Raw genomic sequence first — 25,317 nt, 5'->3', positions numbered from 1 at the left:
TCTCATCGCGCACTAGCGACTCCTGTGGTGGGCCGGGCGCAGTGCACGCTGACCAGGTGTTATATGGTGTTTCCTCCGACACATTGGTGCGGCTGGCTTCTAGGTTGGATATGCGTTGTGTCAAGAAGCAGTGCGGTTGGGTAGTGTTTTGGAGAACGCATGGCTCTCGACCTTTGCTCTCCCGAGTCCGTACAGGAGTTGCAGCGATGAGACAAGACTTTTGTTGGATATCATGAAATTGGGGAGAAAAAAGGGGTAAAAAAGAAAACCATTGCAAGTTTGAATTTTGTAAAGTTAGTGTAGGAGGTGTGGAAAAATTTATAATGGCAAAGGTCCTGGCATTGACAACTTAGATGGAAAGCTACTGAGGATGGTAGCTGACTCTATAGCCACTCCTATCTGTCGTAGCTTTAATCTGAGCCTAGAGGAAAGTCTTTATCCTCAGGCCTGGAGAGAAGCCAAAGTAGTGTATGTAAACTTCCGACTTCAACTGTACATGTTTTTTATTTATTTATTTTATTTCACCTTTATTTAACCAGGTAGGCTAGTTGAGAACAAGTTCTCATTTGCAACTGCGACCTGGCCAAGATAAAGCATAGCAGTGTGAACAGACAACAACACAGAGTTACACATGGAGTAAACAATAGACAATTCAATAACATGGTAGAAAAAAGAGAATCTATATACAATGTGTGCAAAAGGCGAGGAGGTAGGCAATAAATCGAATAATTACAATTTAGCAGATTAACACTGGAGTGATAAATCATCAGATGATCATGTGCAAGAAGAGATACTGGTGTGCAAAAGAGCAGAAAAGTAAATAAATAAAAGCAGTATGGGGGTGAGGTAGGTAAATTGGGTGGGTAGTTTACAGATGGACTATGTACAGCTGCAGCGATCGGTTAGCTGCTCGGATAGCAGATTTTTAAAGTTGTTGAGGGAGATAAAAGTCTCCAACTTCAGAGATTTTTGCAATTCGTTCCAGTCGCAGGCAGCAGAGAACTGGAAGGAAAGGCGTCCAAATGAGGTTTTGGCTTTAGGGATGATCAGTGAGATACACCTGCTGGAGCGCGTGCTACGGGTGGGTGTAGCCATCGTGACCAGTGAACTGAGATAAGGCGGCACTTTACCTAGCATAGCCTTGTAGATGACCTGGAGCCAGTGGGTCTGACGACGAACATGTAGCGAGGGCCAGCCGACTAGGGCATACAGGTCGCAGTGGTGGGTCGTATAAGGTGCTTTAGTAACAAAACGGATGGCACTGTGATAAACTGCATCCAGTTTGCTGAGTAGAGTATTGGAAGCTATTTTGTAGATGACATCGCCGAAGTCGAGGATCGGTAGGATAGTCAGTTTTACTAGGGTAAGTTTGGCGGCGTGAGTGAAGGAGGCTTTGTTCCGGAAAGAAAGCCGACTCTAGATTTGATTTTGGATTGGAGATGTTTGATATGATGTTTGATATGAGTCTGGAAGGAGAGTTTGCAGTCTAGCCAGACACCTAGGTACTTATAGATGTCCACATATTCTAGGTCGGAACCGTCCAGGGCGGTGATGCTAGTCGCGCGTGCGGGTGCAGGCAGCGAACGGTTGAAAAGCATGCATTTGGTTTTACTAGCGTTTAAGAGCAGTTGGAGGCCACGGAAGGAGTGTTGTATGGCATTGAAGCTCGTTTGGAGGTTAGATAGCACAGTGTCCAGGGAAGGGTCGGAAGTATACAGAATGGTGTCGTCTGCGTAGAGGTGTTTCAAGCAGACCACCATAGTCCCTGTGCCCAAAAAAGCCAAGGTAACCTATAGTCTGGCTTTTAACCTCAATGTTTAAATAAAGATAGAAAATGCACTCACATCTGTAGCCATGAAACGCTTTGAAAGGCTGGTCATGGCTCACATCAACACCATCATCTCAGAGCACACTTCAATTCGCATACCGAATCACACAATCTTTACTGTACTCCACACTCTCCTCTCCCACCTGGACAAGAGGAACATCTATGTGAGAATGCTGTTCATTGACTACAGCTCAGCGTTCAACACCATAGTGCCCTCCAAGCTCATCACTAAGCTAAGGACCCTGGGACTGAACACCTCCCTTTGCAACAGGATCCTAAACTTCCTGATGGGCCGCCCCCAGGTGGTGAGGGTAGGCACATCCACCACGCTGACTCTCAACACGGGGGCCCCTCAGGGCTGCGTGCTTAGTCCCCTCCTGTACTCCCTGTTCAACCTTGACTGCGAGGCCACTCACAACTCCAACACCATCATTAAGTTTGTTGATGACACCACGAGGGTATGCCTGATCACTGACGATGATGCGACAGTGTGGTCTAACTACTAGGCTAGACAATGCCCGCCATGTGATCGGGCCCTTCTCACAGGCATCGCAGCTCCGAAGTAGGCTACAAGTGAAAACAGACATATCAGGGAAGCAACAGCAGGTAGCCTAGTGGTTAGAGCGTTGGACTAGTAACCGAAAGGTTGCAAGATTGAATCCCGAGCTGACAAGGTAAAAATCTGTCATTCTGCCCCTGAGCAAGGCAGTTAACACACTGTTCCTAGACCGTCATTGAAAATAAGAATTTGTTCTTAACTGACTTGCCTAGTTAAATAAAGAAATATTGAAGATATTAGAACTGTCCACATTTACTTTTCATCAGCCAACAAGATGAGTAACTCACAGCAAAAGCACTAGCCTATGTCAATCTACTATCTACTTTAGTAGAAAAGTTGACTTATTCTATTGGTCAGCTTGTCGTTCCGTGCAAGAATGACAGAGTTGAAAATAATCGCTGCCAAAGGTGCTTCAACAAAGTACTGAGTAAAGGGTCTGAATACTTATGTAAATGTCATATTTAAGTTTCTTTTTAATCCATTTGCAACAATAATGGGGTATTGTGTGTAGTTTGATGAGGGGGGAAAAAACTATTTAATCCATTTTAAAATAAGGCTGTAACATAACAAAATATGAAAAAAGTCAAGGGGTCTGAATACTTTCCGAATGCACTGTATATGTAATTCAAAGTCTCATTAAAGTTTGGCTACATTTTCAGGCGCCTCCCTCATGTCAGCATCGGTCTGGACATGACAGATAGTAGCCAATACTCATAGGCTATCACCTACACTTTGACATGTAGGCTAATTATTTATGTACAATTATGTTTTTCTTAGTAGAATAGCTACTGTTTTTTGGTTTTCAAATCAATTAAATTGCAATTTTGGTAATGGCCTTGGTGCCTTAGCAGATGGCCTTGGTACTCTGGCAGATTGGGCACCTCTTGAAGGCCAAATGGCCTTAGCCCTAAAATCCCCAAATTCCAGGCATGATCATGGTCCACACACATCGTGAAGAGGGCAAGACGATGCCTCTTCCCCCTCAGGAGGCTGAAATATTGTTCTACAGCTGCACCATTGCGAGCCTCTTGACTGTCTGCATTACCGCTTGTTATGGCAACTGCTTGGCTTTCTTGATGCTACAATTAGTAGTGTGTACAGCCTAGTACATCACTGGGGCAGAGCTCCCTGTCATTCAGGACCTCTATACCAGCCGGTGTCCCGAGTGGCGCAGCGGTCTAAGGCACTGCATCTCAGTGCTAGAGACTTCACTATAAACCCTGGTTTGATCCTGGGCTGTATCACAACCGGCTGTGATCAGGAGTCCCATAGAGCGGTGCACAACTGGCCCAGCGTCATTAGGGGAGGGTTTGGCCAGGGTAGGCCATCATTGTAAAATAAGAATTTGTTCTTAACTGGCTTGTCTAGTTAAATTAAGGTTAAATAAAGTCAAAAACTCCAGCCAACCAAGTCATAGACTGTTCTCTCTGCTACGGCAAGCGGCACCAATACACTAAGTCTGGAACCAACAGCAACCTGAACAGCTTCTAACCCCAAGCCATAAGATTGCTACCCTTTTTGCACTAACGATTTTGACTCATCACATGCTGCTGCTACTGTTTATTATCTGTACTGTTGCCTAGTCACTTTATTCCTAGTTATATATTGTACTTAAGTAAAACAACTTTAAAGTACCACTGAAGTCGTTTTACGGGTATCTGTACTTTACTATTTATATTTTGGACAACTTTTACTTTACTATATTCCTTAAGAAAATAATGTACTTTTTACTTCATACATTTTCCCTGACACCCAAAGGTACTAGTTACATTTTTAATGCTTAGCAGGACAGGAAAATGGTCCAATTCACACACTTATCAAGAGAACATTCTTTATCATCCATACTGCCTCTGATCTGGCAGACCCACTAAACACAAACGCTTCGTTTGTAAATCGTTTTTTTTTAATGGTGCCGTCTGATTTGCTTAATATAAGGAATTTGAAATGATTTATGCTTTTACTTTTGATACTTAAGTATATATTAGCAATTAAATGTACGTTTGATATTAAGTATATGTAAAACCAAATACTTTTAGACTTTTACTCAAGTAGTATTTTACTGGGTGACTTTCACTTTTACTTGAGTAATTGTCTATTAAGAAATCTTTACTTTTACTCAAGTATGACAATTGGGTACTTTTTCCACCACTGTGTACATATTTACCTCTGGTGTCCTACATCAATAAAAGGGGTCAGCTGAGGGCTTAGGGCAGACAGCCTCCGCATTTACCCTAGTTAGTGCAGCATACAGCATAGACCTAAAGTTAACATTTCTATTGCAGGAAGGCCTATTTAGAATCAAATTGAGTCGTTCTCAGAGGTACTTCAACTCACAATGAACTAAAAAGCTAATCTAAGCAAAGGGCACTTCTGAATTATAATAAGTTGCATTAAAACCAAGACATGGTTCTTTGAGATCCAAACAGTGCACGCTAAGAGAAAGCAGGCCAGAAAGGGCAAAACGAATGGAAAGTGAGATGTCACCACATTCGGCAGATCAGTCAGGGAACGATGCAGGGTGGATGTGTTCTTAAAACATTAACCAACATCACAGTTTGTCTACCTCCAGCCATAACACTGCAAGGCATTTAGCACATTTAGCGTGACATGGTAAAAGCAGCTTGTCTCTTATTTTTAGCCCAGGCTTTCACACAACGTCCTGGGGTGTATATTGAAAGGCAGCATGAGCAGGAATAAAACCAAGCTGGCTTCCCAGCAAAACCATCTACCCAGATCTGGGTTCAAATGGTATTTTAAATCATTAAAATAGTTTGAGATGCCAGCCAGGTGGGCAGACTTTTGCCCTTTTGGAAATGTTCCATTAGTTCCATTGCCCCGGACAAATTCATTGCGCTGGGCAAATTCATTTTATAGATTTCAAATACTATTTGAATGCATTGAACCCAGGTCTGCTGATCTATAGAAGGTGGTTGTCTCCTTAGGAAAGTTCCAAATGTCACTTTTTTATATATATATATATATTTTTTTATTGAACTGTAAATAGAGAACCTGCAGATCCTTACAGTCTTATCGGATTGGTTCTTCTATCCATGTGGTTACCTAAAATCCCCAAAAGTCACCACAAGGCTAGTAAAACAATTCTCCCTCGTGGGGACATTTCTCACATCCCCATGAGGACAAACGCTATTTTAAGCTTAGGGGTTAGGTTTAAGGTTAGGGTTACAATTAGGGTTATAGTTACGGTAGGGGTAAGGGGTTAGGTTTAGGGTTAGGTTAGGTGTTCGAATGGAAATATATTTTAGGTCCCCACGAGGATAGAAGAACAAAACGTGTGTGCTGTGTGTGTGTGTGTGTGGCCCGTCATATGATGTTGCTAGGGCCCACTGTCTTCTCCTCATTCCTGTGTGAATATCATCCATCCACACTTGCCTTTTCACAGACAGGTCTGGTACTGTACCTCAGCTAGATAGGCAAATGCATGTGACAATAGTTAGGCCTATGTAAATCATATCGAAAAGTTGGTAAAACATGTTAAGCCAAGATGAGGAAGTGAGACAAAATTGAGGAAAAGCAGTAACAGCTTTAAATTTGAAAATGTAGTGAAATTGAGAAATAACAGAAATTGAGGAAGCAAACACTGAGGTAATGTCTGAATAATCATGAGTCAAAAGCAGTAAAGGGAAATACTTGTTAGCTAAGATTTAGAAATCAGCTTACTACTTCACTGTTTGTAAAACACTGTTTGTGAAACCTGTCTCTGCAGTACGCTGAGCCATAGCATGGGCAGTGGGTTGGAGAAAGGATGTTGGGTTGAATATCACACTGCTTCATCACATCCTCTGATGTGTGACCCACTCTGCATGGCTCAGCCCAGGGCAGGCTTCAGCCAGCCTTTAAATAACCAAGACTCTAAAGAGATGAACTGCTGGTGAACTATGACCAACACTAGCATTATATAGCAGGTTGTTACTTCAGAGAAAAAGCGACTGGTAAATTTAGCCCATAATGTTACTAAAAAAGGTCTGTTAAGACCAGCCATAAAAAAAACATTTTTAATTTTCAATTGTCCAACTAACGTCCTCAAATGCCTTAAAGGTTTCCTGTTTCAACCTGACTACCTTCAACCAACTTCTGAAAGGTCAGACAGACTGAGCTCTAAAAAACATAAACAGAGATATCAAAAGGGGGAGAAAGAGAGAGGGAGACAGAGGGATAGAATGTCATAGAGAGTGTACTCACAGAAAGAAAACAGCAATGGTCTTGATGACACCTTCACAGAAACTGCCCTGCACTTTAACTCCCCCTTTACACTTTGACTGACTCCTTCCGGAGTTAAGCTGGACAGACTACACACACAGCGTCTATGCACAGAGAGCAACACACCAGCCAGACCTTTGGATCAGAGAGCCACTGAGAAAGAGCAGCAGGGCCAACAGCAGTCCAGCTGCTACTGCCTCCACACACACAGATCAAGACACGGAAGCAGCCTGTCTGCCCCTGTGCTGCCTATACCTCTCTCTCGCGCTCTCTCAGACACACACACACACACACACACACACACACACACACACACACACACACACACACACACACACACACACACACACACACACACACACACACACACACACACACACACACACACACACACACACACACACACACACAGAGAGTCTAGACACAAGGAAGTCTCCCTCCCCACTCAGACTATTTTTCCAAGCTGAGGTACAGGCGGTGGGAGAGGTGGAGACAGTTGTTTTGAGAAGATATTTTATTTCAATCCTGCTATTTGTCTCCCTTCCCTCAGGACACTATGGTCATTTGATTTAGGCTACCTTAGGCTTAGCTCATGTGTATGACAGATTGTAGAGGACACAATCACCACATTGTATGGTAAATAACTTAAGAGACCTGTGTCTGTGTTGCTTGTCCTTAGTAGGAAGATATGTGCTTCTTTTATTCATGTCTTTGAATATACTAGTATTTTAGAAATCAAAAGCACCAGATGCCTTTTGGTGGACGACGTGCACATTTCTCACTTCCAAATGTCCTGGCTGTGCTGACAAAGCTTGTCTTTGTCTCAGAAGAAAATAGTTCTAGCTTCAGTAGAGAGAAGAGGGAGGGCCGAGGATTAGTAAGCATTTTACACATTTTCCGACTGTTCGAATTTGGATCGTCAACTTACGACATGACAAGTTCATAGAAAATGTGGGTAGTAATGAGCTGGAGAATATTACTGCTCTCTGGGTTGTGATGGAAAACACTCCAGTCAGTTTGTGGTGAGCGGTAAAATGGGGAACTCTGGCTGGCTGACCACACCCCTGTACTGCACTGTACAAGGCCTATACCACACAAAATATGTTTCCAAGGTTGCCTAAGGACTGAGAAATGTTTCAGAGAGCAGAGCTTTTACAGGCCCCACATCCTGTTTGACACCCCACACAGAAACATATTCAGATTTAGAGCCTGATTAAGCCCAGACCATTCCGGCTGCCTTCAGCCTCAATTTAATTCTTACATAAAACAGAAAAACACACAAGCAATGTTCCCTTCACCGTTATAAAAACTTCCGGTGCATGCTTACTGTGAACACTGAGGCTGTAACTGCTTTAAGTTATAGTTTTAACAGTGGTCAAGTAGGCTACTGTGGTTATTTGATCGTAATGTAGTTCTACCAGAGTGGCCTACCATCAAAAACTATGGAGAAAAACACATCCCATAACATTTTAACATGGAAATAGCTGTTCTATCATTCAGCCCACAGTAGCAGCCAATATGTGGTGTTCAATGTAGGCCTGCATTCCATGAGACATTTGAAAAAAAACATACAGGGCTTTAAATTAACTTGTTTATCCACTTGTCCCACTGTACAAAATCTAATTAATTATTATTCCCATACCATTATTACAGAGAATCAGACAAATTATACTACGCTACGCCTATTGGCTACTTAACTTATTCAAGACAGTCTAAAAATACAACAGTGCCCCTTTTAGACAAGTTATTTTCCTGACTCGCTTTTCAAAGATGGCTATAAATGCACACATTTTGTGCTCTTGTTGGAAGCAACCACTCCCCCATTGCTGACTCCAAATGATTTATAACTGGGCTAATAACTCATTAACTAGCAAAGGATATAAACAAATGTGCACACATGGCTAAATGCAGCTCTCGCTTTGATATTTTTTTTTAAAGCGCATCTACTCACGACCACCGCTCATGCTGTTAACACAGTCCAGTTTAAACCGAATGGCATAGATCCATTATGGCAATTTGCATATAGGCCTACTGCAGCTCTGATTGGTTATGCTGCAACGGTCTGCGTGGAGTACCTACGGGCTGAGTCTGCATGTCAATGCAAAAGAATCCCGCTCTGATGTGTTCTGCCTACAAGAAAATCTCTTGCATATTTAGTTTTGTTTCGGTACGTTGCATTGAAAGTGGCTAATCTTGCGTTGACTCGATCACAATTCCCACAGTAAAGGGACACTTTGAGAATGTTAACTAAGGAGGAAAACTCTAGAAAGTTCAGTGAAGTTCAATCTCGTGCTACTCTGCACGGGCTGATATTTGTTATGCATGGCAGTCACAGGGAGCTGCGCGCACGCAGCTTAGAGGGAACATTGCTCACATGTCACGATGATCATCATCTGTGTACTGGGTACCCACTACGGATTTACTGTTCGTTTACAGTCATTAGTGAGGCCACAAGTCTCTGACAATAACAATGACCATAGGGAAAGATGTATCACATGCTATATCAGTATTATAATAGCCTAAGTGACTGACTGTAACCATGACACTGACCTTAAGCTGCATTATGCAGAAATCACTCCACCATTTCCTGGTTGCAAAAATTCTAATAGTTTGCCTAATTTCAGTTTCTGACAAAACAAGCATGTATAGTGTAGAGAATCATTGTACCATCTAAACTGCTGTGAAATATATTTTCCAGAACAAAACATATTGTATTTTCAGCTGTTTGAAGCTCGTGTATAAAACTAAAAGTAAAAGATTGTTACACCCTGATCGGTTTCCCCTGTCTTTGTGCTTGTCTCCACCCCGGTCCAGGCGTCGCCTATCTGCCCCATTAACCCCTGTGTATTTATACCTGTGTTCTGTTTGTCTGTTGCCAGTTCGTCTTGTCTTGTCAAGCCTACCAGCGTTTTTTCCGTACTTCTGTTCTCTCTAGTCCCTGTTTTCTAGTTTTCCCGGTTTTGACCATTCTGCGTGCCCTGTCCCTGCCTGCCGTTCTGTACCTTTCGGACTCTGCTCTAGATTACTGACCTCTGCCTGCCCTTGACCTGTCGTTTGCATGACCCCTATTTTTGTAATAAACTTTTGTTACTTCAAACTGTCTGCATCCGGGTCTTATCCTGAGGTCTGAGAGTACGAACTGGTCATGACTGACCCAGCAGACTCAGACCAGCTCCGCAACAACATCTCCTCCCAAGGAGCCACCATTGGGAGACATGAGGAGTTACTTCGAGGTCTTCTGGATGGATTCCAGACCCTGGCAGAACGCTATGACTGTGCCTTGAATACATTGCTGGAGCAATTCCGCGGATTATCTGTGAGGCAGCCGGCCACGACAGTAGCCGGCCAGCCCCCCAGTAACACCCCTGTCAGCAGTGCGTCCCTCCAGGCCAACCCCACTTACCTCCTCCGGAACGTATCACTGGAGGCTCAGGAACCTGTTGGGCGTTTCTCTCCCAGTGTTCCCTCATCTTGTAGTTGCAGCCCTCTTCCTTCCCCTCTGACCGCTCGAAGATAGCGTATCTCATAACGTTAATGTCCAGGAGGGCTCTCGCCTGGGCTACGGTGGTGTGGGAACAACGATCTGCCGTGTGTTTCAGCCTGGAGGACTTCGTGGCTGAGGTGAAAAAGGTTTTCGACTCTACGTTGTAGAGCGAGGTTGGCCGGAAGTTACTCCGGCAAGACTCCCACAGTGTGACGGACTATGCGGTTGATTTCCGCACGTTGGCTGCCGAGAGTGCCTGGAACCCAGAATCCCTGTTCAAAACATTCCTTCATGGCTTATCGGAGGAGGTTAAGGACGAGCTCGCAGCCCGGGAGCTGCCTACGGATCTCGATTCGCTCATCGCCTTGACCATCCGGATCGATGGCGGCTACGAGAACGTAGGAGGGAGAGGAGGTTTGATTCCGGTCCCAATCGCTCGCCAAAGAATCCCACCTTGCCCCAGAGGAACTCCGGAAGTCCCCGGCGTCTACCTCCCGAGAGGATCCAAGCTTACCCGAGTTCCCTCGAGAGTCTCCGAGGTCTGCCGACTCTCCTTTTTCGGGGCCAATCCAACTTGCCAGAGCTAGGCTGTCTCCAGCTGAACGCTTATACAGACTTAACACCTAGAGTTGTCTGTATTGCGGAACTTCTGGTCATTATGTGTCTACCTGTCCCTTAAAGAGACCAGGCTCATCAGTAGATATGAGTACTCTGGTGGGCCATACAGGGAATTTTTCTTCTCCCCTTACTCGCACCCCTTTCCATGACATCCTGCTGTGGGGCGACCAGTCTAAATCTCTCTGGGTTCTCACTGACTCTGGGGCCGACGAGAGTTTGATGGACATCACCCTGGTGTCTGAGCTGGGCATCCCCACTCACCCCCTCTCCTGGATGTTAGAGCACTGGATGGGCGCTCTATAGGCAGGGTCACCCACAATGTCCGGGACCCACAGTGAGTCTATACAGTATGCTCATCAAGTCTCCTCAGGTTCCCGTGGTATTGGGGTTTTCTTGGCGCCAGCGCCACTATCCCCTTATCAACTGGACTGCTGGTACTATCATGGACTGGAGCCCGTTCTGCCACGCCCATTGCCTGAAGTCGGCGAAGCCTTCCCCCGGGTTCCTGTGGGCTCGGAAGAAGGCTAGGACCTATCCCCCGTTCCCGTGGAGTACCAGGATTTCCGGGAGGTTTTTCAGCAAGGCTCGGGTCACTTCACTTCCTCCGCATCGACCCTATGACTGCGGGATCGACCTTCTCCCGGGCACTACACCACCCCGGGGACGGCTGCATTCACTGTCGGGTCCAGAGACCAAGACTATGGAGACGTACATCGTGGACTCCTTGGCTGCAATGGGTATCCGTCTTTCTGCCTCCCACGCCGGCGCAGTGTTCTTCTTTTTGGAGAAGGACAAAACCCTGCGCCTGTGCATCGACTACCAGGGCCTCAATGACATCACGGTTAAGAACTGCTACCAGCTACCACTCATCACCTTGGCTTTTGAGCCGCTCCAGGGGGCCACTATCTTCTCTAAGTTAGACCTGTGGAACGCCTACCACCTGGTACAGATACGGGAAGGTGATGAGTGGAAGCCTTCAACACTGCTAGCGGACACTATGAATACCTGGTGATGCCATTCGGTTTGACAAAGGGCTCCTGCTGTGTTTCAGGCCCTGGTTAATGACGTTCTCCGGGATATGTTGAACCGGTTTGTGTTCGTCTACCTCAACGACATCCTCGTCTTTTCCCGCTCAACTCAAGAACACGTTCTCCATGTCCAACAAGACCTCCAGCGTCTCCTGGAGAACCACCTGTTTGTCAAAGCAAAACAAATGTGAGTTCCATTGCTCCACCATCTCCTTCCTTGGATATATCATCGCTGCTGGGAATGTGCAGATGGATACAGGAAAGGTGTGAGTGGTGGTGGATTGGCCCCAACCCAGTTGCTATGTTTCTTAGGATTTTCCCATTTTTACCGCAGTTTTAACCGGAGTTACAGCACCTTGGCTTCCTCCTTGTCAGCACTCACCTCTCCCAAGGTCCCGTTCACGTGGTCCCCAGCTGCTGACCGGGAATTCCTGGACGTTAAGCATCACCAAAGCTCTCATGCTGATCCATCCGGACCCATCCCGTCAGTTTGTGGTGGAAGTAGACACTTCGCATGTCGGGGTGGGGGCTGTCCTGTCCCAGCGTTCTGCGCTGGACCTTAAGCTGCATCCCTGCACCTTTTTCTCCGATCGCCTTAATGCCACAGAGAGGAATTATGATGTTGGGGACAGAGAACTACTCGCAGTTTAGATGGCCTTGGAGTGGAGACACTGGTTAGAGGGGGCAGAACTTCCATTCGTACTGTGGACGGATCACAAGAACCTGGAATATCGCAGCACCGCCAAGCGTCTCAACTCCAGGCAAGCTTCATGGGCCCTGTTGTTCACCCGGTTCAACTTCACCATCTCCTACCGCCCGGGGTCTAAGAATGTTAAGCCGGACGCACTTTCACGCCGCGATTGCCCCGCTTTTACACCCACGAACCCCGAGACCATTTCCCTACCTCGTGCCTTGCGGCTACCTTCATCTGGGGAATAGAGAACCAGGCCCGTGAGGCGGGCCCGGCTAACCGGATGCTTGTCCCAGATGCTGCCCCCTCCGCCGTCCTGGAATGGGCTCATTACTCCAGGCTTGCCTGCCACTCTTGCTCCCGTCGGACCCTGGCCTTTGTGCGACAACGCTTTTGGTGGCCCACCACGGTTCCTGACGTCTCCGCATTTGTCGCCGCCTGCGCCATCTGTGCTCAGAACAAGACTCCTCTGCAACTCCAACTGGCCTCCTTCAACCTCTTCCTGTTCCTAACCGTCCCTGGTCACATATATCCCTGGACTTCGTCACTGGTCTCCCTCCGTCTGATGGCAACACCCCTATTCTCACCGTGGTGGACAGGTTTTCCAAAGCCGCCCATTTCATTCCCCTCCCCAAGCTACCTTCTGCCAAGGAGATAGCCCAGCTCATGGTGCAGAATGTCTTCCGGATCCATGGACTTCCGGTGGACATGGTTTCCGACAGTTGTCCTCAGTTCTCGTTCCGGTTCTGGAAGGCGTTCAGCACACTCATTGGGTCGTCGGCCAGCCTGTCCTCTGGGTTTCATCCCCAATCCAACGGCGTGTGCCAATCAGGACCTGGAGACAACTCTTCGATGCCTCGTCTCGGCCAAACCCACCACCTGGAGCCAGCAACTCATGTGGGTGGAGTACACCCGGAACACCCTTCCCTGCTTGGCCACTGGGCTCTCGCCCTTCGAGTGCTCCGTGGGTTATCAGCCCCCGCTCTTCCAAGAGCAAGAGGTCAACATACCCTCTGCCCAGATGTTCGTCCCCCGCTGTTGGCGTACCTGGAAGAGAATTCGGACCGCTCTTCCCAAGAGCACTTCCAGGTATCGTCGACCGGCGGACTGCCACCGGACCCCGGCTCCCCGCTATCATCTTGGGCAGAGTGCATGGCTGTCTACTTGGGATCTTCCCCTCCGGGCAGAGTCCTGCAAACTTTTTCCCTGTTTTATTGGCCCTTTCCCCATCTCCAAGATTCTTAGCCCCTCTGCTGTATGTCTTCTGTTGCTCCGCACCCTCCTTATACATTCCCCTTTCCATGTGTCTAGGATTAAACCTGTCTCACAGCCCTTTGTGTCCTGTTTCCAGCAGAAGTCTGTGAGTGAGAAGAGAACCAGGCCAAACAGATGAATTATATAGCATAAATCCACTGCGTGTGTGTGTGGTAGGTTTGTTCTGAAGAGCCACCTGTCAATGTGGGGTGTGTGTGTGGAGTTTGTTCTGAAGAGCCACCTGTCAATGTGGGATATGTGAGAGTGTTGGCTGTAGCCTCTAGTGTCCACTCGATATCTCACTCAGAGAGAAACATGAGAGGAGATGAGAGGAAATGAGAAGAGATGAGAGGCAGCCAGCGTGGGCTTCTTAGCACTGCCATCTTCACCTCTCTCTTTCCCGGCCTCTCTCTGTCTCTCTCTCTGATTCTCTCTCCCTCGGTTTCCCTCTCTTACTGACACATATTCCCCACACCTCACAAGGAGAAACTAACTTGCCAATCATATTGGAAGAGAGAGGAATATTCTCTCCTCGTAAACTCCTTGAGTGTTCTCTTCTCTCAACGGAAAAACAGCCTGATGGTGACATCATGGAGTGTGAGGAATAGGCTGGCTATGTTGCCTTTTCCCTTTCTTGCCAGAGTTAACTGATGCAATCTCAAATCATATTAAATTATTGTCTAACAATATAAAACTTGGAGGAAAACTTCACACAGGCTCAGAGGCTATTTGTGCATCGGAAAGACTGCCCTACTGTCACGCCCTGATCTGTTTCACCTGTCCTTGTGCTCGTGTCCACCCCCTCCAGGTGTCACCCATCTTCCCCACTTATCCTCTGGGTATTTATACCTGTGTTTTCTGTCTGGCTGTGACAGATTGTCAAGTTTACCAGCGTTTTCCTGTCAGCTCCTGTCTTTTCCCAGCTTCTCTTTTTCCGTCCTCCTGGTTTTTGACCCTTGCCTGTCCTGACCCGGAGCCTGCCCCAGGCTCAGGTTCTGCCGTCCTGTATTTTTGCTCCTACTCTGGATTATCGACCCCTGCCTGCCTTGACCTGTCGTTTGCCTGCCCCTGTTGTTACAATAAACATTGTTACTTCACACAGTCTGCACTTGGGTCTTACCTTGATACCTGATACCTACCAACTAGGGCACTTCAGTAAACACACAAAGCAAAAGACTGAAAAACAATGCATGAATGGATCAAAGGTAGAAAAATATAACAATATTTATTCAACGGAGGGATTCTCTATTGTCGTCATGACTCATTCTTACAAAATATGTTTTCAAGGCCAAACAATAATAGCCTCCTATTGATGCTGAGAAGCTGTATCTGCACCCAGTTCCCAGCTCTTCTGTCCCACTCTCTACTCCATTCTCCAGGTGTGGCCATGGGCCCAGGAGGCTAGCCCGGTGTCTGGTCCCAGATCTGTTTGAGCTGCCATGCCAATTCCTTTGGTTGTTTGCAAGACAGCACAAACAGATCTGGGACCATGTTACCAAGTGGCTGCCTGGCTCCCACACAGGAAAAAAACAACAGCTACGGAGGCGCTGTATGGAACCACTTCAGAGTCTGGAGGCAGGGCAGTGCTCCCGGTCCCACATAAACGTGTCTTTAAAACGTAACCTACATTAGCACCTCCTCATTGGAGATCTCCTCTCTTTAACCCCCGGTCAACAGCCCTGCGCCCCCCACAGCAACTTGCACAAGCCTCCCCATTTCTCCTTCACCCAAATCCAGATAGCTGATGTTCTGAAAGAACCGCAAAATCTGGACCCCTACAAATCATCCGGGCTAGACAATCTGGACCCTCTCTTTCTAAAATTATCCACCAAAATTGTTGAAACCCCTATTAACTAGGCTGTTCAACCTCTTTCGTATCGTCTAATATCCCCAAAGATTGGAAAGCTGCCGTAGTCATCCCCCTCTTCAAAGGGGGAGACACTCTAGACCCAAACTGCTACAGACCTATATCTATCCTACCCTGCCTTACTAAGGTCTTCGAAAGCCAAGTTAACAGACAGATCACCGACCATTTCGAATCCCACCGTACCTTCTCCACTATGCAATCTGGTTTCCGAGCTGGTCATGGGTGCACCTCAGCCATGCTCAAGGTCCTAAACGATAACATAACCACCATCGATAAGAGACAATACTGTGCAGCTGTATTCATCAACCTGGCCAAGGCTTTCGACTCTGTCAATCACCACATTCTTATCGGCACACTAAACAGCCTTGGTTTCTCAAATGACTGCCTCGCCTGGTTCACCAACTTCTTCTCAGACAGAATTCAGAATGTCAAATTGGAGGGCCTGTTGTCCGGACCTCTGGCAGTCTCTATGGGGGAGCCACAGGGTTCCAACCTCGGGCCGACTCTTTTCTCTGTATACATCAATGATGTCGCTCTTGCTGCTGGTGATTCTATGATCCACCTCTACGCAGACGACACCATTCTGTATACCTCTGACCCTTCTTTGAACACTGTGTTAACTAACCTCCAGACGAGCTTCAATGCCATACAACTCTCCTTCCGTGGCCTCCAACTGCTCTTAAATGCAAGTAAATGTCACGTTCCTGACCTTATTTCCTTTGTTTTGTCTTTGTTTAGTATGGTCAGGGCGTGAGTTGGGGTGGGCATTCTATGTTATGTGTTTCTATGTTGGGTTCATTTTCAATTAGCCTGATATGGTTCTCAATCAGGGGCAGGTGTTTTACGTTTCCTCTGATTGAGAACCATATTAAGGTAGGTTGTTCTCACTCTTTGTTTGTGGGTGATTGTTCCTGTGTCAGTGTTTGTGCCACACGGGACTGTTTCGTTCGTTCGTGTTTTCCTTCCTGTTCGTGCGTTCTTTCCTGTTCGTGCGTTCTTGTTTTATGTTCTCAAGTACAGGTCTGTTCACGTCGTTTTGTTATTTTGTATTTTGTCAAGTGTTCTTTCGTCTTCGTTATTGTTGTTAAAATGAAGTATGTATTCAAACCACGCTGCATATTGGTCCGATCCTTGCTCATCCTCAGACGAGGAGGAGGACGAGCGTTACAGTAAAACCAAATGCATGCTCTTCAACCAATCGCTGCACACACCTGCCCGCCTGTCCAGCATCACTACTCTGGACGGTTCTGACTTAGAATATGTGGACAACTACAAATACCTAGGTGTCTGGTTAGACTGTAAACTCTCCTTCCAGACTCACATTAAGCATCTCCAATCCACAATTAAATCTAGAATTGGCTTCCTATTTCGCAACAAAGCATCCTTCACTCATGCTGCCAAACATACCCTATTAAAACTGACTATCCTATCGATCCTTGACTTCGACGATGTCATTTACAAAATAGCCTCCAACACTTTACTCAGCAAATTGGATGCAGTCTATCACAGTGCCATCCGTTTTGTCACCAAAGCCCACCACTACGACCTGTATGGTCTCGTTGGCTGGCCCTCGCTTCATATTCACCGCCAAACCCACTGGCTCCAGGTCATCTATAAGTCTTTGCTAGGTAAAGCCCCGCCTTATCTCAGCTCACTGGTCACCATAGCAGCACCCACCCATCGCACGCTCTCCAGCAGGTATATTTCACTGGTCACCCCCAAAACCAATTCCTCATTCGGCCGCCTTCCCTTCCAGTTCTCTGCTGCCAATGATTGGAACGAACTGCAAAAATCACTGAAGCTGCAGACTCATATCTCCCTCACTAGCTTTAAGCACCAGCTGTCAGAGCAGCTAACAGATCACTGCACCTGTACATAGCTCATCTGTAAAAGCCCATTCAACTACCTCATCCCCATACTATTTATTTTGCTCCTTTGCACCCCAGTATCTCTACTTGCACACTCGTCTTCTGCACATCTATCACTCCAGTGTTTAATTGCTATATTGTAATTATTTCGCCACTATGGCCTATTTATTGCCTTACCTCCCTTATCCTACCTCATTTGCACACATTGTATATAGACTTGTTATTTTTTAATATTTTATTTTTTATTATTATTTGTATTTTATTCCTATTGTATTATTGACTGTATGTTTGCTTATTCCATGTGTAACTCTGTGTTGTTGTTTGTGTCGCACTGCTTTGCTTTATCTTGGCCAGGTCGCAGTTGTAAATGAGAACTTGTTCTCAACTAGCCTACCTGGTTAAATAAAGGTTACATTTAAAAAAAGACTGTCTCTGCTTTCTCAGCTGCTCATGTTACATTAGGCTACAGTACATTATATTACCACAAACAGGTCTCTACAGCCTAGTCTGAGTATACAGATCAGGGAAAGTGCATGCTTTTAGACAAATAATACATTTTCACAAAAATATCATTGCATTCACAAGTTGGAATTGTCTTCATCATGCTTCCCTAAGCTAAGAACATTTGTGTAGATATTGTGAAATCTTGCATGGTTTATCATCTGTGTGTGAACTACAACTATCACAGTCAGCCACACTATGGATCTGGTGAATGTGGTGTAACAGCATTTCACCAGTTTATAATTTCTAAGAAACTACATGATTAAATACCCTTAATTTGAATTCTGCATGTTTCAGAACTTTTAATTGAATGTTTTCAGCCACCTTCGCCACAGTGCGTATTTGTGTGTGTCCACGTCAGCAGCTCCAGTGCATCTGTACAGCACCTGGGACTGGGGAAACTGATGTGTGTGCTAAGTCATAACCTCAACCTCAAAGTAACCTAAAGTGAATAAAGAAGTGTGCAGAAATGAGCCCATCCCCGATTCTGTGAGATTCCAGATGAAATGCGTGAACTAAGTCTATTGTTAAAATGGCGTTTAACGTTAAAATTACGGATGAACATCCTTCGTCACAATCGATCGTCAACGTACAGTATATAAGCTGAAACTAACCATTGGCTTTTCTGTGCGAAATCTCAGTGAGGGGCTGTGGCCGACCTCTAGGAGGATGTGAAAGAACAGGACAGGACATTAAGCTAGGACGGTAGACCTTAACCTGACTCTGTATTAGAACACCTAGTCATAAATCATTGTCTATGGTTTGTGTTACTGACTATTTTGCATTTATGCAAACAAAGGTAACAGAATGATCGGAATCAATATGTAGCCTACTACTGCAATGCATTTTTACACCAACTCATCTAGGCCTATTTCTAAAACAGATAGGCCTGAAGTTGGCCAATAAAGGGTTGAATTGCCTTGAGTCCTCCAAGTCACATTTAGAAGTCAGAGCAGAACATGCCCAAGGGAGTCGTGATGTAGACTCCGTTGAATGTTGATGAAGGCACATGCACACAGAAAGAGAACAACAAATGGCCTATCTGCATTCTTTAAGCATAGGCCCATTCCATGCATAATCATGAAGCACCACTCTGCAGTATAGTAGAATAAGATCGTTTTTAAAAATTTGCAGGTTGAACCCTTTTTGGTTCCATGTAGATCCTTTCTACAGAGGGTTCTAAATGGAACCCAAAAGGGTTCTACCTGGAACCAAAAGGCGTTCTCCTACGGGGACAGCCGTAGGACCCTTTTGGAACCCTTTTTTCTAACAGTGTACAGATGAGGAAACAGTTGTTTTTTAAAGCGTTAATCAGCATTTTTAGATTAAAAAGAGATTTGATTTACTAGGATTTAGGGAATGATTTGTACCAAATACAATGCTCTTAGTTTTAGAGATGTTCAGGACCTGTTTATTACTGGCCACTCATTCCAAAACAGACTGCATGGCTCCTGGTATATGTCCGTAACGTTTATAGGGGGTCAATTAAGGAAGACATCCTCTTCTGCAAACCACTGGAAACCAGGACATGAGGATATTTTTTAAGTACTGGACAGCTTTGTGACATCAAATGGACGTTGGTGGTCAAGATGTGTTTATCTGTATTAATGGAGCAAAATCCATGACAGGGAGACATAGTGGAGTGGTAACATGCGTGCAAGCAGTTGCTCCGACGCCACTTGGTGTCACGTTCTGACCATAGTTCTTGTGTGTTTTGCTTGTTTTAGTGTTGGTCAGGACGTGAGCTGGGTGGGCATTCTATGTTGTGTGTCTAGTTTGTCTGTTTCTATGTGTGGCCTAATATGGTTCTCAATCAGAGGCAGATGTTTTGTGTTGTCTCTGATTGGGAATCATATATAGGTGGCTTGTTTTGTGTTGGGATTTTGTGGGTGGTTGTTTCCTGTCTTTGTGTTTTCTCTGCACCAGCTAGGACTGTATTGGGTTGCCACATTTATTATTTTGTTATTTGTAAGTGTTCACAGTTTCGTATTAAACATGTTGAGCACTGGCTACGCTGCGTGTTGGTCCGATCCTTGCTACACCTCCTCTTCAGACGAAGAGGAGGAAGGCTGCCGTTACACTTGGGTACACTGCAGCATCCACCGAGAGGATATTGCTGCCAAGAGAATGCCTGACAGCTTGAAAGATGTTTTGGACACTACAGTGAAAATGGTTATCTTTGTTAAAGGCCCCTAAACTCTCATGTATTTTTTGCATTATGCAATGATATGGGCAGCGACCATGTAACATACAGAAGTGCGCTGGTTATCAAGGTGCAAAGTAGTGCTATGTTTTTTTTAAATTGAGAGACGAGCTTAAAGTTTTCTTTACTGACCATAATTTTCACTTGACCAACCGCTTGCATGATGACGAGTTTCTCACACAACTGGCCATTCTGGGTGATGTTTTTTCTCACCTGAATGATCTGAATCTAGGATTACAGGGACTCTCCGCAACTATATTCAATGTGCGGGACAAAATTGAGGCCATGCTTAAGAAGTAGGAGCTCTTCTCTGCCGGCATTAACAAGTACAACACACAGGTCTTTCCATCATTGTATGAATTTTTGTGTGCAAATTAACTCAAGCTTACGGACAATGTTAAATGTAATATAGCGAAGCACCTGAGTGAGCCGGGTGCGGAATTACGCAGGTACTTTCCCGAAATGGACAACACAAACAACTGGATTCATTATCCCTTTCATGCCCTGCCTCCATTCCACTTACCAATATCTGAACAAGAGAGCTTCATCAAATTTGCAACAAGCGGTTCTATGAACATTTTATTTAATCAGAAGCCACTGGCAGATTTCTGGATAGGGCTGTGCTCAGAGTTTCTTGCCTTGGTAAATCGCGCTGTTAAGACACTGATGCCCTTTGCAACCACATACCTATGTGAGAGTGGATTCTCTGCCCTGACCAGCATGAATACCAAATACAGGCACAGACTGTGTGTGGAAAATGATTTAAGACTGAGACTCTCCAATACAACATTGCAGTTATGTGCACCCTTTCAAGCACAGCCTTCTCATTAACCTGTGGTAAGTTATTCACCATTTTTGATGAACAAATAAGGTTTCATATGTAAGATGGCTAAATAAAGAGCAACACTATTGATTATTATTTGTGCCCTGGTCCTATAAGAGCTCTTTGTCACTTCCCACGAGCCGGATTGTGACAAACTCATTCTTATGTTTAATAAATGTACGATATAGTGTGTGTGTATGTGTGGCAGGCTTACAAAGATGGCAAAAAACTACATTTGAGAGTGCGCTGACCCTGGTGCTAGAGGGGGTACGCAGCTGGAGGTTGAATGTTTGAAGGGGTACGAGTTTGGGAACCCCTGTATTAGATTGATAGCTCTGAATCCACAATATGGCAGAGGTTGAAAAGCTATAACACATAAGTTCTCAACAACAGGTTATGGTCAATAATATCAAAGGCTGCATTGAAATCTAACAGTACATCACCCACAATCTTCTTATTATCAATTTATTTCAACCTATCATCAGTTATTTGTGTCAGGGCAGTACATGGTGAGTGCCCTTCTCTATAAGCATGCTGAAAGTCTGTTAACTTGTTTACAGAGAAATAGCAATGTAATTGGTCAAACACAATTTTTTCAAACAGTTTGCTAAGAGCTGGCAGCAAGCTGATAGGTCTGCTTTTAGAACCAGTAAAGACCTCTTTACCACTCTTAGGTAGCGGAATTACTTTGGCTTCCCTCCAGGCCTGAGGACAAAGACTTTCCTCTAAGCTCAGATTAAAGTTACGGCAGATCGGAGTGGCTATACAGTCAGCTACCATCCTCAATAGCTTTATATCTAGTTGTCAATGCCAGGAGATTTGTCAATATTATTCGATAACAATCATTTTCTCACCTCTCCCACACTAACTTTACAAAATTTAAACTTACAATGCTTTTCTTTCATTATTTGTTTTTTTATGCATGAGTACGATGGCTCACTGTTCTTTGTTGGCATTTCCTGCCTAAATTTACCCACAAGTAATCATTACAATAATTGGCAACATCAAATGGTTTTGTGTTGAATAAGCCATCTGATTTGATGAAAGTGTCACAACCTGATCTGTTTCACCTGTCCTTGTGATTGTCTCCACCCCCTCCAGGTGTCGCTTATTTTCCCTGGTGTATTTATCCCTGTGTTTCCTGTCTCTCTGTGCCAGTTTGTCTTGTATGTCTTTCAAGTCAACCAGCGTGTTTTCCCGTACTCCTGCTTCTATTCTCTTTTTGCTAGTCCTCCCGGTTTTGACCTTTGCCTGTTTTCTGGACTCCGTACCCGCCTGCCTGACCATTCTGTCTGCCTTGAACTTGTCTGCCACTCTGTACCTCCTGGACTCTGAACTTGTTTTGACCTTTTGCCTGTACATAACCATTCTCTTGCCTACCCCTTTTGGATTGATTAATAAATATCAAAGACTCAAACCATCTGCATCTGTGTCTTGCCTTGTGCCCTTATAGAAAGATGGAGTTGAATTTGTCTTTCTGCCCATAATTTTATTTTAAGTACTCAATATTTAAATCATTGATCTTGGCTTCATAATACAGTTTCTTCTGCATTTTGTTGAGTTCAGTAACATAATTTCTCAATTTGCAGTAAGTCAGCCAGTCAGATGTGCAGCCAGACGTATTAGCCACTCCTATTGCCCCATCTCTTTCAACCATAGTTCTTCAATTCCTCATCAATCCATGGAGCATTAACAGTTCTAACAGTCAGTTTCTTAACAGGTTCATGTTTATCAGTAATTGAAGAAGCAATTTTCATACACTCAAGTGCAGCGTCTAGATGCTCCTTATTAATCACATCAGACCAACAAATATTTTAACATCATCCATATGAGTCACAGCTAAATCTTTTGTATGATACACTATTTTAGGCCCAGCTTTTAGAACTTTGGCTTTCCTGGATATACAGTAGCCATTATATTAGGATCACTACATCCAATGAGTACGGATACAGCTTTAGAACAAAGTTCTACAGTATTAGCAAAAATGTGATCAATACATGTGGATGATCATGTTCCTGTAGTGTTTGTAAACACCCTGGTAGGTTGATTATTAACCTGAACCAGATTACAGGCACTGGTTACAGTATGAAGCTTCCTCTTGGCTTATTGAAAACCAGTGAATATTGAAGTCGCCAAGAAAGTAGACCTTTGTTAACATCACATACACTATCAAGCATTTCACACATATTATTTAGATACTGACTGTTATCAATTGGTGGAATAAAGCAACAACCCTAAAGAAAAGGCTTTAGATGTACCAGGTGAACCTGCAATCACAACACTTTAATAACACTTAAAATATTCTCTAAGCATTACAGGGATATGGCTCTGAATATATACAGCAATACCTCCCCCATAAGCATTATTGTCTCTTATATATTATTGCTACTGCTGTATCAAATGAATTATCTAAGTGAGTCTCAGAAATGGCTAATATATCAATTTGATCTGATTGCAAGTTATTGATTTCATGAAACTTATTTCTAAGGCTACATATATGAATAAGGACTGTTTTCAGCCTTTTCCTGGGTAGCTTATCAGATAGACATAATATGGAAAAGAGAAAACATAGGCAGATAAAAAAATATATATAAATTCAGCAGACCATTAATCAGTTGGTGTGTGTAAGTGTGTGTGTGTGTGTGTGTGTGCGTGTGCGCGCTGCAGGGTTGAAGCTACGAACCCATAGGCTTGGCTCTCTCATCCCTTCCAGGCTTTAGGGAGGAAGGGTGGACAATGAGCCTGTCATTGAGGATGTAAGCAATGTCCCCACACACTCTGGCAGCTTTCATGGCTGGGATAAGATCTTTCCTCTTCTAGCGCCCAGCTTCAGGAAAGTCCTCGTTGAGGACGATGTACGTTCCTCTCAAGTTATCGGCTCTTTCCTTAACAGCTACCTTGTCCTTCAACCTCGGGGACTTGACCACAATCGGCATGGGCCTGACACCTGGGCTGATGGTGGGTTTTCCAGTCCTGTGGGCGCGCTCTACCTTAATCTTCCTGTAGTTCATCTTCAGTTTCTCCGAGATCGTTTCCCTCACTTTGTCCTCAGACTCTGTCCAGGTCTCATGTGGAGATTCTGCAATTCCGTCCACAACCATGTTGTTCCGCCTTGATTATCCCTCGAGATTGTTATCATGGATTCACATACACAACTGATGTCCTCTCTCAATGACTTACAGATTGCTGTCATCTTGCTGTTCTCCTGTTTAAACACATCGAGCTGACCCTGGGAGAATTGCAAACTGTTCTTCAGGTCTCGGATCTCTCTGGTCAGGTCGTCCATTTTTTAATTAATTGACTCCACCAGTATTTGGACAACACTTGAAGATATTTTCTTGTTGTTGTAACAACTGCTTGTAGAACTCTGTTAGTTTAAAATATACTTCACTTGTGATAGAAAGACACCACTGTCCTCTACGGTACTCCCGCCGACTTTGGTCTTTGTCATGATAGCAACGTAAGTTAGTCATCACAGTTCCAGACAGGGCAGGTCGCAGGGAAGATTGGAAACAACAACAAACAGCAGGGATCTGGAATTGGAGACAAGTGGGAGTGGAGTTGCTGGGCAGGGGGTAGAATGACGGTCAAAGCTAAAAGTAAAAAAAATGTTGTCAAAATAAAACACAACAAAAAGTAAGTTTCAATGACACTGAGGGGCAGTGTTGTTACAGTTAATGCCGGTTGGCCTGAGGCTGATGCCGTGCATGTGTTTGTACATATGCAATATACACACACTCATACAAATGCACACATGTGCACATACACGGACACATTTAAATGTTCAATTGGCCTTGCTGTTATGATTTTTGTTGTCATTGATGTTTTTTTGTTTTTTGCATTGTTGTTTTCTGTTTTCCTTTGTCTCTCTTATGTTCATTTTGTTGGTTGTTGAGTTGGTGCATGGGGAGGGGGGGTGGAATTATTGAATTTATTTTGGTATTTTTTTCTCGGGGGGGGGGGTCTCGGATGGTTGAGGGACAGCCCTTGGGGAACTGTGTGTGTGTGTGTGTGTGTGGGGGGGGGGGGGGGGGTCTTGGAGGGCTTGCGGCCTGGCGGTTGTGAGCTTGGCCCGGTGGCTGATGGATCGCTGGTTCGAGTCCCCGTTTTTGACCTTGTGGGAGATCTGTCGACAATGCAGGGCAACACCCTGGTTGACCCTGGTTGCTTCTGTGTGTTGCTCTGGATGGGAGGCTGTTAGATGACTAATGTGATGTAGTTGTTGAGCGGCTTCACTGCAAGTATATTGTATGTTTTAAATATTCAATACATGTTTTGTTTTTTTTAATAAAAAAATAAACCTGCAGGGATCTAGACAACCACAAGCCCGGGACAATCTGCGAACCCAGCCACAATGGTTAACCAGCGGTGTAGG

The 25,317-nt window shown here is 44.8% G+C and overlaps 1 protein-coding gene across 2 annotated transcripts in view; it reads right to left on the bottom strand.

Moving 5' to 3' along the window:
• LOC129817786 (cytospin-B-like) overlaps positions 1 to 25,317 on the bottom strand; it is a 195,097-nt gene that overhangs the window by 137,951 nt on the left and 31,829 nt on the right. The window contains exon 1 of one of the 2 annotated variants that reach the window (XM_055873355.1): positions 6,588 to 6,822. The exons of the other annotated variant lie outside the window; for it this stretch is intronic. The gene's annotated coding sequence lies outside the window, so the exon portion shown is untranslated. Of the gene's footprint in view, positions 1 to 6,587; positions 6,823 to 25,317 lie in introns of those variants that run through there. 2 annotated transcript variants of the gene reach the window in all.

The sequence above is a fragment of the Salvelinus fontinalis genome, chromosome 2 (genome assembly GCF_029448725.1).
Source record: "Salvelinus fontinalis isolate EN_2023a chromosome 2, ASM2944872v1, whole genome shotgun sequence".
Classification (NCBI taxonomy): Eukaryota; Metazoa; Chordata; class Actinopteri; order Salmoniformes; family Salmonidae; genus Salvelinus; species Salvelinus fontinalis.
This window is presented reverse-complemented; position numbering and strand designations above follow the sequence as displayed.